The following is an 18620-nucleotide window of genomic DNA, read 5'->3' as shown; positions in this document are numbered from 1 at the left end:
GTTAGTTCATCAGTATCTTTTTCTAATATGTTGCAATAAAAGAACTAGGTCTCATTGAATAGGAGAAAGAGAGCAGGATCTACTGAATTTGAGGAGTTGGGCAGCATTACACATGATAAGAAGTTTTTAAAAGAATCCATAGTTTAAAAACAATGATCTGAATGTGATGTTATACTGTTATAAATCATGAAATGCCATACTCTCAGAAAAATAAAAAATACAGGTAAGTTAAAGGGCAATAGAAAGATATATCATAGGTGTAAGTAGACCCCAACATTAGAAATAGTTATTTTTATTGCATAGGTTTCATTAAGTGACTTTATCCAGGAAATCTATCCTTCAAAATGGAAAAAAAAAGATAGAAAAGTTTACCAGTCAAGTACACAGATATAAGGATAATAAATGGACAATCCTAATGTCTCACATGTACTTTCAGAAAATTCCTCAAGGAAAACCTTGGGGTTTCTTGAATACATTATTTATGATGAAATTATGAGAGAACATGGGCAAAAACTTCACAGACTGAGCTATTGATAGACTGTGATATATCTTCATTAATGAAAGTGATCCACTGAAGTATCAAAAATCATATGTAAGCCCTGGATTGGCACCTTATAGAGTTAGCTTAAAATAGTAGAATAGAAGATTCTGGGAGGATGGCAGAGTAGGTCAGAAAATTGAAGCTCTCCAGATTTCCTGGACAAATAAGATAATAATAGCACCTCAGGCCAAATATAGAGCAGTAAAAAAAAAAAATAGAGTAGGGGCAGAACAGTGGTCCTCCTGCAACAATAAGAGATGTGAAGAAAAATCTCAGGATGAAGTTTGGTCCCTGTGAAGAATAAATATATCCAGGATAGTTCCACTTAAACAAGTGGTAAGCCCCAGGGTTAGCAGGGTTGGGAGGCTGCCTCAGGCCTAGCCACAGAAACTTTTACCCATGGGACAGTGAGGGGAGTTGGGGGTCTGAGACCAAGAAGATTAAGGGAACCTCTGCTGACAAGGAATTCCAGACCCAGCTATGCTGTGGAGATGCAGTAGGAGCAAGAAAGAACCCACACATGCCTGGTGGGTGCAGAAGCAATTGGCTGTGGGCACTTACAAGAAGCTAGAGGTTTTGGTTTTGGTTACAGGTCAGACGGGAGAACTGAAGGAGGATCTGAGACCAGAGGCACCATCCCTCATATCCTAGGGCTAGAGGGGATTACAAAAACTAAGCTGCTACAAATTAAAAAAAAATTACTATGGGAATAGAGAAGACTGGGGTTCATCTTCAGAGGAGGATACTGAAGCAAAGAAACCCAAAAAGTAACACAATATGCTCATCTTCCCTAAAAGAGTTCATAGAAAAACTTTTAAAAAAGACTTTAAAAATCAAATAAGAGATTTAGAAAAAAAATTTAAAAAATAAGAGCAATCCAAGAAAAATATGAAGATTATGAAAACAGTAAACCATTAGAAAAGGAGATCCAGAATCTTAAGGAAGAAAATGATTCCTTGAAAATCAGAATTGGGCAAGGAGATACTAACAAAGTTATAAGAAATAAAGAAATAATAAAATAAAATATAAAGAATGAAAAAATAGAAGAGAGTGAAATATCTCTTAAGAAACACAATTGATCTGGAGAACAGATCAAGAAGAGAAAACATGAAAGTAATCAGACTACCTGAAAGCTATGATAAAAAAAGAATTTTTATACAATGATACAAGAAATAATTAAAGAAAATTTTCCTGAAGCATTAGAACAAGAAGCAGAAGTAGAAATAATAAAAAAAAATCCATTGTTCACCACTTGAAAGAGATCCTATGAGGAAAACTCACAAGAATATTATAGTCAAGCTCCAAAAACCCCAGCTCAAGGATGAAATATTATGAGCTACAAGAAAAAAAATAATTTAAATATGCTAGTGCCACAATTAGAATTACACAAGACCTAGCAGCAGTGACACTAAGACTGCAAGTCTTAAAATATTATATATTGAAGAACAAAAGAATTGGGGTTCCAGCTGGAAATATCATACCCAGCAAAGCTAAGTATAATCCTGAATGGAAAAAAAAAGACATTTAGTGAATTGTCAGGATTTTGTTTAAAATTTTGTCAAAACAAACTGAACTTAACAGAAGATTTGACATACAAGAACCAAGAGAAAAATAAGTTATATACCAAAGACTAATTATGAGGGACTCAATAAGGACAGACTGTTTACCTTTTATATGTATAAAATGTATGTCTAAGATTGTTATTAATAATTGGGTAGATCATTAAGAAAGATTGAGGTAGACCTTAGTATGACATGATTTTAAAAAGTAAAATAATTTAAGAACAGCTAAAATAAGTGATTATCTTATACAAATTAGGTGCAAGAGGATGAACCTACACAGAGGAATTAGATTTGGGAGGAGGGCTGGTAGTTCTGGAAACCTATTTTCACTAGAAATGGGTTCTAGAGGGAACAATACATACACATATACATATACATATACATATACGTATACATATACATACACACATACATATATACATATATATGTATTAAAATCTTCTTAATTCAGAAAGAAATAAAACTCTAAGAGGAAAGGGAGAGGATAAGGGAGGGATCATTAGAAGAGAGGGTGAGATAATAGATTAAAAGGGGTGTATAGAAGAGTGTTTAGATTAATGGGAAAGAGAAGACAAGGGAGGGACCCTTGGGGGCTGGGGGTAGGTTAAGTAATAGGAGGGCAAGGTAGTGGATAGAAGTAAAGTAGAAGAGTCAGGAGGGATAGGAAATAAGAGACATGCACAAACATAAAATAAAGATCAGAAGTTGAATTTGTTAGAGAAAAAGGAGCAAGGGTGGTAATCATGACTTTGTTCAAAGTTAAGGCTAAAAGAGATTTAATCAAAAGAGAAAAATAGGGAAACTACACTATGTGTTAGCCATATTTATCAATTGTTTTGGACTATTTAAAACAACTGGACACTATAAGGTGGGAATATTGTTCTGGAGTAGGAAATGATGAGTTGGTGGACTTGAAAAAAATATGGAAAGACTCAGACTTATGAAGGAAAAGGTTATCCACCCTCAGAGGAACAGAGGATAAATAAATATAGTACAGTCTTAAATAGATGTGTAAGAATGTATATGTCTATATATGACTATGATTATCAATTTCTAAGTATATGTACATGTAAGTGTATATATGTATGGGTTTATGTGTGTTTATGTATATATTTAATCATATATGTCTGTATATGTGTATATATATATGTGTGTGTATATTTATGTACACATGTGTATGTGTACATAAGTGTGTATCAGGGCAGCTAGGTGGAGTAGTGGATAGAGCACCGGCCCTGAAGTCAGGAGTAACTTAGTTCAAATCTGGCCTCAGACCAAACGCTTGACACTTACTAGCTGTGTGATCCTGGGCAAGTCACTTAATTCCAATTGCCTAAAAAAAAAAAAAAAGTGTGTATTCATACTTAATTATAGCCTGGGGGGGGAAGTAAAAAGTGCACAACAGAGAACAAAAGAAAACTTACAAGGAAGCAAAGAAAAGATGTAGTATTTATTATATAGACTTTCTTGAAATGGAAATTTATTGCTGTACATTTTGAATCCTCTCTCACATTATGTTTTTAACATAGCAGTGCTTTTTTTTCTTTTCTTATTTTGTATTATTTTAGTTTTAGCATTTAAGTTTGTTTCTTTTTTCCTTTTTATTTTGTATTTAAGTTTAAAATAAAAAATACAAATAAAAAATAGCACAATAACAGAATTTTAATAAATACCCATCATGATTTTTATAAAATGTTAAAATTCTACACCTGAATATTTGTAAAGTATTTTACATATGATATTATTTTAAGTCTAATGGGAACTTTACAAAGCAATTGATTCAAAACCTTCACTTTATAAATGAGGAAATAGCTGCCTGGTATTTCATCAATGTGGGTAATACACCAATGTGAACTTAACCACACAAATTCAGATCAGCAATTTATATTTCAAAGTTGAGTTACATGGACATGGCTATTTGTTCAGATACTTATCGTGGTGTAATAGAATACTTGGAATAGAGTTGTGTCCTGATTCTCAGTCCAATGATGTTTACATCCCACCATGACGGTAGCTCTCTAGAATGAATCTTTGATAGGATTTGGAATTACATGGTACCTAACATTTGGCCAAATATTGTAGAATACCAAATCTTTTTTTTTCTTCCCTGATATTTTCAATTTAATCTCAGGAACAAGCATAAGATGAGGAAGGCAGAAGCCCCAATTTTACAGTGCATGTCAGTGGACAAACAGATTACCACACAGAACACAATTTACATATGATTAACATAACCAAATATAAGCAATATTGATTTAATGAAAAAAGATTATATTTGGTTTAGATAGCTCTAGTTTTGTCAGGGCAGGGTGGCTAGGTGGATAAGTGCATAGAATGCCAGGCCTGGAGTCAGGAAGAGTCATTTTCCTGAGTTCAAATCTGTCCTCAGCTGTATGACCCTGGGAAAATCACTTAACCCTGTCTGAGTTAGCTGCTCATTTGAAAATGAGCTGGAGAAGACAGAGTCCTATCCCTGACAGAGTCCTGTCCTTGGGGTAACATCAGTGGATGGTATTAGATTGCATTCTGTATGATAAGTTGACCAATATTGGCTAGGAAAGATGAGTTCTGATGGACAGGCTCCTGTAGTATCAAGGAAAAGGAGAAACAGTATCTAGAGCAAAGTCAAATTATGGTCAAAGTGTCCCTAAAAGCATCAGAGTCTGGCTGGTTTCAGAATGGAGCAAATGTAAGCTAATGACTCTATGAGAAATCAATAAATTATAAAACAAAACCAAAAGAATGAAAAAAAAATAAAAGACAATGTGAAATACCTCATTGGAAAAACAACTGACCTAGAAAATAGATTCAGGAGAGAGAATTTTAAAATTGTTGGACTATCTGAAAGCCATGATCAAAATACGAGCCTAGACATTATCTTTCAAGAAATTATCAAGGAAAACTGCCCTGATATTCTAGAACCAGAGGGTAAAATAAAAATTTAAAGAATCCACTGACCTCCTCCTAAAATAGGTCTCAAAAGGAAAACTTCCAGGAATATTATAGTCAAATTCCAGAGTTCCCAGATCTAGCAAGGAGCCAGAAAGAAATAATTCAAGTATTGTGGAAACACAATCAGGATAACACAAGATCTAGCAAAGGAGCTAGGATTAAAAACAATAATCACCTACTAGCAAAACTGAGAGTAATTAATGAGGGGGGGAATTGACATTCAACGATGTAGAGAATTTAAAGAATACTTAAGTCAGAGATAAATAGAATATTGACTTTCAAATACAAGACTTAAGAGGAGTATGAAAAAGTAAACAGGAAAGAAAAATCATAAAGGACTTGTTAAAGTGGAACTGTTTACATTCCTACATGGAGAGATGATTTTTGTAACTCATGAGACCTTTCTCATTATCACACAGTTGCAGGGAATATATATAGACAGAGGCACAGGGTGCGCTGAATATGAAGGGATGATATCTAAAAAATAAAATTAAGGATTGAGAAAGGAATGTACTGGGAGAAAGAGAAAAGGAGAGGTAGAATGGGGTAAATTACCTCACATAAAAAAGACAAGAAAAAGCTTTTATAGTGGAGGGGAAGAGGAGGAAGTGAGAGAGAATGAATAAACCTTACTCTCATCAGATTTGGCTTAAGGAGGGAATAACAAACACACTCAATTGGATATGGAAATCTGTCTTACCCTATAGGAAAGTAATGGGGGAGGAGATAAGAGAGTGGAGAGTGACAGAAGGGAGGGCAGATTGGGGGAGGGGGCAATCAGAATCAAACACTTTTGAAGAGAGACAGGATCAAAGGAGAGAATAGAATAAATAGAAAAAAACAGGGTGCAGGATAGGATGGAGGGAAATACATTTAGTCTTTCACAACATGACTATTATGGAAGTGCTTTGCATGACTGCACATGTATAAACTATATCAAATTGCCTGCCATCTCAATGACAATGTGTGGGGAGGCAGGAAGGTAGAGAATTTGGAACTCAAAGTTTTAAAAAACAAATGTTATTGTTTTACATGCAACTGAGAAATAAGATACACAGGTATTGGGGCATAGAAATCTATCTTACCTTACAAGAAAATAGAAAGGGAAGGGGAAACAGAAGGGTGAGGGGGTAACAGAAGGGAGGGCAGATTGGCAGAAGAATAATCAGAATGCACATTGTCATGGGTTGGGGAGGAGGGGACAGATGGGGAGAAAATTTGGAACTCAGAATCCTGTGCAAGTCCATGTTGAAAACTATAAATAAATAAATAGGAAATTCCATCTCTATCTAGCTTGTACTTATGTAATCTGTTTGGCCCCTAAATTTCAAACTCTATAGTCTCCAGAAAATTCTATTCCCATCTCTCCACAACTTTCCAAATGAATGTCGAATGATGGTCTCCATATAAATTAGCTATTGTCAGTTATATTTAGGATTTTTACAATGGCTATTAAATCTTCTCCCCTATAACTTAGAGCACTGGTGACCTTTTAAAAATGACATACCAAAACTCTGTACCTTTGGAGAGAGGGTGGTGGCAGGAGATTGGATGTGACCTTGTACCCAGTAGCAAAGACTGGGATGCAGTGGCAGAAATTTGCCTGCTCACTATTTTTAACATGCATTCCATAGATTGCCAAATTCTGATGTGGTAGATCTGGATCATGGAATAAAGAAGTGAAAAATCAAATAAAACCTTTTAGGAGAGCTATACTGCTTGTTAAGTTTCTGACAATACTGAGTCGTTGACAAGTGAGCATCAATAACTTTGCAGTGAAAAATGTACTAGGAATTATAAGAGAATTTTTAAAAAAAACTAGTCAATATAAATAATATATAATTCATTGCACTTTATTTAATCACCCAAATGATGAAAATTGTAGAGGAAAATTCTGATTTTGTTTCAAATTGCTACATCTTGATCTCTACTTCAACTCTTCAATTACGTATAATTTCATTTATATCAATGTTTCTTTTACCAATTCAGATTGTAACATCCCTTCTTTTTATGGTCTATGATTTTTATCAATCTCACACAAACCAGAAATAAGCAAACAGAAAAATATCATAATATAGTGAATAATGAGATGGCTTTAAAATCAGAATGACTTTGGATTAAGTTTTGCTTCTTAGACTTATGTGACTATGGGCAAGACACTTAAATTCTGATGTCCAAGGTAACTATTTAGGATGATAAGAAAGAGACAAATTGCTCATCTGCATCTGTGGAGCTTTGTATATGTATAGTAGGTATGGGGTGGGAGGGGTGAGTGTATATGTGTGTGTGTGTGTGTGTGTAATCCCCATAACCCAGTGGAAAGATTAGTGGATTTTGAATCAAATAACATGGGCTCAAATCCGACCCTTGATATTTATTAGCTGGGTGAACCTGGGAAAATCACTTAAACTCCCTGGGCCTTAATTTGCTCATCTGTAAAATTATTATAAATGTAAATATGTGCCTGTAAACATTGACATACATTTATACACATTCATCCACATTTATATGTACATATATATTTATTTGCATGTATATATATATATTATATACATATATATAAACAAAGATGTGGGAATAGATGTGTATGTGTATGTAGATATGAAAATGGATGGGAATGCATGTACATGTATGCATATGTGTAAGTATGTATATATATGTATAAGTATATTTATTGTACATGTTGCCATGTATGCATACATATATGTGTGTGCAAATATATGTTTGTATAGGTGTACAATGTACTATATACATGTATATGCATATGTATACATATATGTAAGAATGGAATGTGAATAGTGTTTGGAGAACTGGGCTCAGAGCCAGGAAAACTCTTCTAGATTCCTTGAATTCTGTCAAAGGCACTACTGTCCTTTCAGTCTTGCAGTTTCCTAGCTATGAGTATTATCATGGATTCCTCACTCTCTGTTACTCCACATGTTCAAAGATTTGCCAAATCTTGTCATTTCTGCTTTCATGTCTCTCATGTCTAACTCCTTTTTCTTCATTCATGTAACTGCCATCTTTTGCCAAGAATTTTGTAGCAGCATCCCAATTGGTCTCTCTGCCTCATGTCTCTCATAATTCCAGCCCCTCCTATATACTGCTATCAACACAGCTTTCTTTGAGCACAGATCTGACCATGGGATTCCCCTTATTAAACCACATCCAGTCACTTCCTCTTTCTTCTAGGATAGCATGTATATTCCTATATTCAGTTTTTAAAACCTTTTATTCTCCATTGGGTTTGTCTCTGTTCTTCACTCATGAAATGTCATATCTCATCACATGCATTTAAACTAGCCATCCTCTATGTCTTCCACAAATCTCTTTACTTTGCCTACCAGAATCTTCACTTCCTTTAAGATGCAACTCTGCATGAAATCTTCCCTGATCATACCAACTGCAGGTGCTCTCTCTTCCCTAATTACCTGGTATTTAACTACTTTGTACATATTTGTATGTATTAAATTTATATTTATGCTTTGTATAGATTTATATATACTTGTTGTCTCACTCAGAATGTAAGCTTGTTACAAGTAGAGATTTTCTTTTCTTTCTTTGTACTTGCTTCCCCAGCACATAGCCCAGTGCCTGGCACAAAGTAAGCACTTAATAAATACTTATTAATTGATTAATAAAAGAGCTACAGAAACAAGTTATTAATATTGCCAATAGCAACTAACATTAGAATAATATTTTCATTTCTTCTCAATTCCTTTCTATTAGCTAATATTCCCTCTAATTCATTTTAGTAAGTATTTGCCAAGTGCCTCCTCTAGACTGATATGTATGTTTTCACACTTAAGTAGGACAGATGCTCCCAAAGACAAATTCTGGAATCTAAAACAAGTCACTTCCCATCAAAGGAACTCTGTTTGACTATCTGTCAAATAAAGAGGATGGAATAGAGCATGTCTGAGATCTCCAACAACTCTAAACTCCAAGAATTTAGTATGCCCATGTACTTGGGTTATCTCAAGTATTCCAAGGCATTTTCTTCTATAAGGCTATTACAATTCACCAGAAAGTTTAAAAATACAGATAAACTATTTGAGAAGGTTCTTATCAGATGTTTGAACAAGTCAATTTGCTAATTTTCTACGTATAGATATAATCTAAAATTAAATTTATATATTTGAGGTTTACCTACCCTAATTGGAAAATTTGCTGCCACCAGACCTTCCTTCACTTCTTTATTCAATAAGCACTTGCCAATCACTTATTCTATGTAGAATACTCTATCAGTAATTGTAGGAGATTAAAAAAAAAGATAAATGAAATGTGGCCTGAATCTTCAATGTATCTATAGGTCAGGTGGTAGAGACAGAACAAGCACAGCTAAATATAAGATAGAATATAATAGAATATGAGCTATCAAGTCAAATTAAATAGAAACCTCTTATGGGAGTAGAGGGAATTACAGAAGGATTCATGGAGAAGACAGTTTTTCACTTTATCTTTGAAGGAAGAAGCTAGGTGGCTCGAGTGCTGGGCCTGGGGTCAGGAAGACCTGAATTCAAGTCTGGTCTCAGAAGCTTACCAGTTGTGTAATCCTGGACAAGTCATTTAACTTCTGTTTGTCTTAAAACATTGGAGAAGCCTCTTTCTAGCAAGTGCAGAGCCAGACCACTTAAGATACGCTGAGTGATCTGTGGTCAGAGGAAGGGTGTGGGCTCCATCTTCCAAACTCATGTGAAGTGCAGGAAAGGGGTCGCCAAACTCTGGGCTGTCGACTTCACCAAGAGGTATAATTACATTAAGGGTATTGTAAAGGAAATAATCCATGATCCAGGTTGAAGGGATCTTCTTACAAAAGTAGCTTCAAATATCCTTACCAATTTAAAAAGATGCCAGAGTTGTTTATTGTTGCTGAATGTATCCATACTGGCTAATTTGCATACTGTGGTAAGAAAGCTCAGCTCAACATTGGCAATGTCCTCCCAGTTGGCACTATGCCTGAAAGGACCATAGTGTGCTGTGTTGAAGAAAGGCCTGGGGACCAGGGTAAGCTTGCCTGTGCATCTGGAAACCATTCCACAGTGATTTCACACAATCCTGAAACCAAGAAAACACTGGTGAAGCTACTTTTAGGCTCTAAGCAAGTGATCTCCTCTGCAAACAGAGTTGTAGTTGATGTCGTTACTGGACAAGGTCATATCGATAAACCCATCCTTAAGGCAGATTGTACTTATCACAAATACCGGGCCAAGAGAAATAAGGCCAAGAATGGGTTGTTGCCATGAATCCTGTGGAGCATCCCTTCAGAGGAGGTAATCACCAGCATATTAGAAAACTATCTACCATTCAAAGAGATGCCCCAGCAAAAGGTCAATCTCATAGCTGCCCATCATACTAGATGACTCCAGGGTACCAAGACTATACAGAATAAGGAGAACTGAAGTACAGAATCCTGAAAATAAAAATTATTTTGGAAATTATTTTAAAAAATGGAATAGGAAATGGCAAACCATCTTAGGATCTTTGCCAAGTAATACTCTATGAACACTATTAGTGTGCTATGGTCCACAGGATCACTAAGAGTCAGACATGACTAACAACAAGAACTTTCCTTGAAAGATGTGACAGATTCACTAAACAGAGAAGGATAAAGGAGAAGACATCCCAATTATTACACTATAAACAAAAGTGCAAAAATAGGAAAATACAAGTAGGCTGGTAGATGACAAGCATTTATTAAGCATTTATGTGCTAAGCACTGTGCTGAGTACTATGAATACATGCAAAAAGAAACAGAGTCCCTGCTCTCAAGGAGCTTATAATCTAACAGGGGAAGACAACATATGAAAATGAGCTGGAAAGTAGTGAGAAGTTAGCAGGTGTGGGGAACCCATGGCCTCAAGGCCACATGTGGCCCTCTAGGTCCTTGAGTGCAGCCCTTTGATTGAATCACTTTGAATCCTTCACTTTGAAGTTTGGATTCAGTCAAAGGGCTGCACTTGAGGACCTAGAGGGCAACCTGTGGCCTCAAGGCCACAGGTTCCCTACCTGGTTTAGGGGATGAAGGTACCCACTGTAAAAGTATGGTGTTAAAGTCCAGCAAGTCAGAAGCAAAGCCAGGAGAGGAAAGAAAGTTATCCAGCCTGAGAACCTTCCCCAAATAGAGGCCTTAGGAGGAACTCATCAATGGGAAAAGAAAGACAGAGTAAAGGATCTCCCAGGGGGAAAAGGCTGCAGCAGACAATGGATGTTACAAGGTATAGAGGACCAAAACTCTGAGGGAGTCTCAAAGGTGAGACTGTGGCTATGATTGGTGGAGCAGTCCTAAAAGTCAGTTACATAGCTGGAAGCCCAAGTTTGGAAAATGGAAAAATCAACTAGTTTTGTAGAACAAAATATGTAATGGAAAGAATGCTGCCTGTCTGTATCTATGTCTGTCTGAAGAATGTTTGTGTTATATGCCTTGACCTTTTTCCTACTGGATGCAGTGTTTTCTACTGGGTGAGTAGCTGAAATGCCATGATTGATATTATGTATGGGAGACAGGGTTTAAAGAAGAAAAAAAAACCTACCCTCTGTCCTTTGTGATCACCTTCTGTGATCCCTGTAAAGAGATGACTCTTAAAAGTGCTGCTCCCTGGCTTCCATGTTTCAAACTTGAGCTATTCTCTTCTCTAGCCAGCTTTTTTTTCTTTTAAGACTGTCAGAGATGTAGCTAATCTTTCCCCTGCCAGTGGCAAAGGTGCTTTTCTAGTTCAGAAAGCTTTTTCACACTTCATGATGGGATACACGGTGCAGAATTGTCTTTGCACTTTGTTATCATTTTTGTCGTTCTGTTGTTTCAGTTGTGTCTGACTCTTTGTAACCCCATTTTCAAGATTTTCTTGGCAGAGATGCTGGAGTGGTTTGCCATTTCCTTCTCCAGCCCATTTTACAAATTAGGAAATTGAGGCAAACAAGGTTAAGTGACTTACCCAGGGTCACTCAGCTAGAAGGTGTCTGAGACCATATTTGAACTCAGCAAGATGAATCTTCAGACCCAGCACTCCAGCCACTGTACCGCCTAGCTGCCCCCTTTTTAATATGCTTGTTAGCATATTGATAAAGTTAGCCTGCTCTTCAATTATCCACCCTTTACATTCTGTGATCACATGAATTAACTTGGATGCAATTCCCTCTTATACCACAGATAAGTCTATTTTGTTTCATCTGCATAGAAAATTACCTACTTGAGACGAGGGTCAATATTTTTGTTCTCTTTTATTTTTGTTTGTTTTTGGTGAGCAATCAGGGTTAAGTGACTTGCCTAGAGTCACACAGTTAGTAAGTGTCAAGTGTCTGAGGCCAGATTTGAACTCAGGTCCTCCTAACTCCAAGACTGGAGCTTTATCCACTGCTCCATCTAGTTGCCCTTTTGTTTTGTTTTGTTTGTTTTGTTTTGTTTTGTTTTGTTTTGTTTTGTTTTGTTTTGTTGAGAGTCAATATTTTAAAAAAAAATTATATCGCCAGGATCAACTACAATGTCTGATGCATAGAAGACAATAAATAATCATTAAGTTGAATCTTAAAGCATTCTAAATGATAAATATGGATATGATTTGACATGTCTTATCCTGAATTACTATAAATATTTATTGAAGATCATTGAATGTTAATAACATTCAAAGATGCTGAGTGGCGGGACAAAATATTCATATATTTTGATTACATATGAAGCCTTTTAAGTGAAACGTTTAAGTTTGTCTGAATCAAAGTTAATCAGGATTTCAAATTTATGGACTGTTTTATATCCAGTAGCTTTTCAATTGTGGAAAGGTGCAAAAGGTCAAAAAGAACAACAAAATTTATTTTTGTATCATCGTTATCATTACTATTTCACTCTCTTGCATTATAAAAAATATTGGAGAATTTGTTTATATATATATATATATATGTATATATATATAAATCTCAGAGATGGAAAGATACTGATAGCTAGATAGAGCATTTAGTAAGTGCTTATTAGTTATCAGGCATTGTCCTAAACAGTGGAGATGCAAACAAAAGCAAGACAAGTTCTTGCCCTCAAGCATCTTAGATATGAATAAGAGAAGTCAATATATAAAAGGGTGTTAGAGAGTGGAGGAGGTAAAAGATAGGTGGGAAATGATGTAGAAGGGTGGTCACTGGCAAAATGACGTAAAAGTTCAGCCATGAAATACCAACCTCCCAGGGACAGCATTCAAGACTACAGTAGAAGTGAGATAAGACTGGTGACCAGAATGAAGGCAATATAGTGTGGAAGTGATCTTAGAATTATCTTATCCAAATAATACATCAGCAGCAATACCATTTACAATAAAGACTCATTTCTAGAGAACTTAATATAGATTTCCACATTTGATGCTCTTAAAAACACAGTAAAGTAGATAACAAATGTATAATAATTACCTCTGTTGGAGAAGAAGAAATAGAGGCTCAGAGACTTCCCCAAGGTCATATGTTTATTAAGTGGCAGTATCAAGGTTCAAACCCAAGGGTTCTGCTACCAAATCCATTGACTTTCCATTAATCCATGGTACTTATCTCCCCAAACCCTAACAAATTTTCTTCTGGGCAACAATTCAAGGCTCTTATTTCAGGGTTATTCATGATGGAAGCCCATTCCACTTTGGGATGCCTTTTATTTTTATTTTTTTGGGGGGGTGAGGCAATTGAGGTTAAGCCCAGAGTCACACAGCTGTTGAGTGTTATGTGTCTGAGACTGGCTTTGAACTCAGGTCTTCCTGACTTCAGGACCGGTGCTCTATCCACTGTGCCACCTAGCTACCCCACTTTTTATTTTTAGAAAGTGATTTTTTTTCCCTCTCTCACAACAAGCATTTGTATAGCCTACTATGTGCCAGGCACTGTACTAAGTACTTAACAAATATAATTCATTTGATCCTCAAACAATCCTGCAACATAAATGCTGTTGTTATCCCCATTTTACAGTTGAGGAAACTGAGGCAAACAGAGGTCAAGTGACTTCCTCAGGGTCACACAGGAAGTGTTTGAAGTTGAATTTAAATGTAGGCCTTCCTGATTCCAGGTCCAGTGCTCTATCCTTAGCCTCTTCTAAGTAAAGAGATGGATAATTTTCAAGGAAATCAATTTTAACAAAATATTCAGTTGATTGGCAATGTATCAATTTACACAAGGTTTCATTGCTTGTTGAGATTTAGGTATTTCATATTCAATAAATATTTTTATAAAATTTACTCAAGGCTTAAAGAGCTAAATTAATTGTTGCCAATATTTTCAATATGAAAAATGTGATATTTTTGGTCTCTTAAGTGAGTTTAATAATTTATTTGGAGCTGGTGTCCTTATTATCTTTTCCTATCCTCCTGGTCACTACTGATTCTCTAGCACATTTGTTGCCAGAAAGGAAAATCTTCTGTCTATTGACTATTACTAACAATTAGCAGTGCCATATTTAACTTTTGAGAAGGTAATGGCAAGACATCATATTTCTGCTTCACATTTATTCAAGAAATTATAGAATCATTAGTTAAATCTAGTTATTGCTAATTGTGAGCAGGAAAGAAGGATGGAAATAGTGAAATATGATAAAAATAAATTTTGGAAGTATATCTTTTAAATATCCATAAGGAAATCCTCTGTGGAAAAGACTATTAGTTTTTGCTGGTTGAAAATGTTCCCATATAAAGATGTAAATATTACAAAGTTCATAATGACAAATTTAATGCAATAGTCACATCATTGACCATGCAACTGATTTTGACATTCAGCAAATTCTCGTTTTTAGTGATAAAAGTGATTCAAATACTTTGATAATAGTTTCTAGTATACATTTTTAGAAGGCATGTAGATGGGGAAGGAATTAGACATATGAATTCATCAAAGGGGAGAATTCTTCCACTGCTGATCAGCAATTAATTTGCAATATACAGTTTTAAATCAATATCTGGGTCACAAATAAAAAAATTCTCAAGTGTTCACACAACTAATATGTGACAGAGGCAGACACTGAATGCAGGTGTTTCATTCTGAGATCAACTTTTTAGCCAATAAGCCATGCTGACTGTGTGTACATTTTAATAAAGTTCAAATATCTGCTTTAGTTTGAATCATCTACCATATTTAGAAAAAAAATAAAATGAAATGGCTGATATTTATTGTGACATTTTAAAATAGCATACCATTTACCTCAAGAAAATCTTAGAAAATGGTTTCTCTCTTCTTGTGCTATTAGATCAGAATTTGTTTACATCTCATAGTAGTCAACAAAACTGTTGAGTTCAAATATTCACATGCTCTAAAAATTATCTTACGCTCTGGTGGAAATTACTTGAGACATTTCTGACAACCTTCTTTAAAATAAATCCCAAATTTGTTTCTGAACTAAGGCAAGGTGGCAGTTTTTAAACTCATAAATCAATTTGGTCAATTTCCTCTGAGACTCACAGTATTGCAAATTAATGAACTTGTCTTTGTTCTACATATTAAAACTAATATTTCTACTACCCTTGAATGGAATATTAAATAGTGGTAGGAGTTTTGCCGTTTTATAAGAAAAAGGTGTATTTGATCATTAAGTAATTCATTAAATGAGTTTCAAAGTAATTAGGCCATATATACATTGCTATATCCCATCTAGACAAAAGAAAAATAAAATGCAATCAAACAAGTTATTTGGAATTACTAAGCTTCCTACTATTCCTGCACCCAAATAAATGTGTTGATTTGGCAGAATTTAACTTAAAAAAAAAGAAAATGTGTGTGTGTTTGTGTATAGGCAGAATGTTAATGAAGTTAAATTTAAATAAGCTTTTGCAAAGCATATAGTCAAACCCCAGCCATGATTCAATTTGCCTTAACCTCAGAATATATTCTCAAAGTAACAAGACAGTCACCTTACTGTCCAAGGCCAGAAATGATATCCTACAGGTTTAGAGAGCAAGGTAGAGCAGTGGAGGAAGTGCTAGTATACCCTTGAGCAGACCTGCACATCTTGGCAGTAGGAACCAAAATTAAAATAGGCTAAACTTCTTCAGGCCCCAGATAGTTTAGACTAGAGACAGACTGATGATGGTTGGTTGCTGTGGGTCACATGACAAACAGGAGAGTGTGTGTGTAGTGCCAACCTTACATTTTTCTCTGGCTACTTGAAATCCTTGGGCTGGCTGCATATTGTATAGACCTGCCCTTGAGTTTTTCCAAGAATAGTCCTTAAAAAATCAGTCCTGGTAGATTAGAAATCCACCAGGTACTAGAGACACATCAGTAAATGTGGAAATTCAGATTTCACATTTTGAATAGAAGTCCATATTAATTTGGGGTGACAGCCTAGGGTAGGAATGTAGCTTTTTAATTTATGCGGTCTAGAGAAGGGAGAAATGTTATTGGTTGATCATTTGTTTAAATCCAAATAGTCCTTAAAATAGTATACTATTTTGTCAAGGTTCATTCTTATTGGTAGAAAATAATACCTGAATACCAACCAGCAATGTTGTGATAGAATGAGCATTGAATTTGGAGTCAACCTGCATCAGTCCTATTTCTGCTTATCCTAACCCTGTGGTTTTGACTAATTGCGTTTACTACTCTCAGTTTCACTTCCTTTAATTATAAAATGAGTACTATGAACTAAGTGGTATCTAAGGTTTCCTCCAGCCCTAAATCTATGATCTTTTGATGTCTTCTACTTTGTTCATCTTTTTCACCCAATTGGGCCTGATTAGAAGACCCCAAAGATCACAAGATTGTCCTCTATGGAATTCACTAGACTGAACAAAAATAGAAATGATAATGGCAATAGTAGTTTATACTCTTATACTGTTTCATGGTTGCAATATACTTTCATATACACATAAACTCCATGAGATATACATTAAGAATATCATTCAACTCATTTTACAGTTGAAGAAACTCAGAGAGGTGTTTTTTTCCCCCATATTCTCTAAGGACTCAATTCAATGTCTTCTGCCTCCAAAGTCAGTTTTCTTCCCTGTAAATTAAACTGTACTGGATTGGTATCTATAATAGCCAAAGAATTGCATTTGCAAGGTCAAGGTGTGGGCAAATTATATGTGAAATCCATACTATCATTCTTTTATTGTGCTAATTGGTAAAGATATCATCTAAGTAAGCTTTCATTCTACTCCATTTATTCATCTTTGTGAGAATGCATAAAAATTGGTTGATCTTAACTTGGAGGGCCTTGATGAGGGTCTGAGAATGTTAGGACATGAACTCTGGTCCTTGGAATTTATTTACCTGTTCAGAGAGTTACATGCAAAGATGGGATTTTCTTCAGAAGAACAAGATAGCTTTCTGTTCAATAGTGAGTGACACTGGAATAAAAGCATATGCATCATCTGACTTAGAGGAGATCTAGACACATTACAGGTGCTTAAGTAATACATATACATGATCGATTGATCTTGGTGAGAATATGCATAACTATCAATATTGCCATGCACTGATAAGTGAAGACAGGTCTCTGCTGTAAGCGAAGCCTATAGAGGCTCATGACTCTAATAGTGCTGAAGAAGCTTTAAGTTTTATGTATAAACAAAGTCTTATCAATAGCCCCTTGGACATCTGACAGACATGGCAATAACACATGAATAACAAGGTTATTGGGAAGAAAATACATTGCACATGTCAAGCCATTTTATGAATATAATATTACCATGAGGGGTTTTGTTTTGCTTTTTTGTTTGTTTTTGGCCCAAACCCCCAAGCTTATCAGTGTAGGAAGTTCCTAGTGGCAAATTATATCCACCTATGAAGATCCTAAATAGTTGTGCAATTTGTAGTGGTAATAATAACAATGGCACACATTTATATCCCTTTATGACTAGAAAACACTTTTAAAATGTTGTCTTATTTGAACTTCACAATTACCTTGTGAGGTAGGTACTATTATTATCCCTGTTTCATAGATGAGGAAACTGAGGCACAGAGAAGGCAAGAAACTTACCAATGTTTCATTGCTAAATATTTGGGGCAAGATTTGAACAAGTCTTTTTGATTTTAATTTTGGTGATCTATTGGCTATGCTACCTAGCTGTCTAGTTTTAGAGAGTTGCTGAGAGTTGAAGCAACTGGCCTAGGATTACACAGCCAGTAAATGTAATAGTTTCCCATTGTCCTGGGGAGACTGAAGAAACCTTCATTGCAGACCTGATGGTCTCTGCACTGAGCCCATCAAGACAGGTAGGTGGCCCCTGCCAATCTGAGCATCTGGAAAAGTATAATAATATTCTCAGAACTGAGGGAGAGCTCTTCAGCAAGGCTAAATTCACTGGAAGGAACTTCAGAAACTCTCAGGTCAAGTAAAGTCAATGGCTAGATGGGCCCCAGAACTAGCAGGTACCTGAGTAAAAGTCAGCTCTTGTGCTAAGAATGGGAAGCTCCAGTTTTTGTTCCAAATACTACTACTACTACCACCACCACCACTACTACCACCACCACTACTGCTGCTGCTGCTGCTGCTGCTGCTGCCACTACTACTACTACTACTACTACTACTACTACTACTACTACTACTACTACTACTACTACTACTTCTACTACTACTTTGTTAGGGGCCTGTGCTGCTTAACTCCCCTCTC

At 35.6% G+C, this 18620-nt stretch overlaps 1 pseudogene; it reads left to right on the top strand.

The window, feature by feature from the left end:
- The window catches only part of LOC114046510, a 60183-nt pseudogene extending 49726 nt beyond the window's left edge, over positions 1-10457 (top strand).
- Positions 10458-18620: the final 8163 nt, after the last annotated feature.

This window comes from Vombatus ursinus, unplaced genomic scaffold, assembly GCF_900497805.2.
Source record: "Vombatus ursinus unplaced genomic scaffold, bare-nosed wombat genome assembly UNPS02014784.1, whole genome shotgun sequence".
In the NCBI taxonomy this organism is placed as follows: Eukaryota; Metazoa; Chordata; class Mammalia; order Diprotodontia; family Vombatidae; genus Vombatus; species Vombatus ursinus.
Note: the sequence above shows the minus strand (reverse complement) of the source record. Positions and strands in the feature narration are given on the sequence as shown.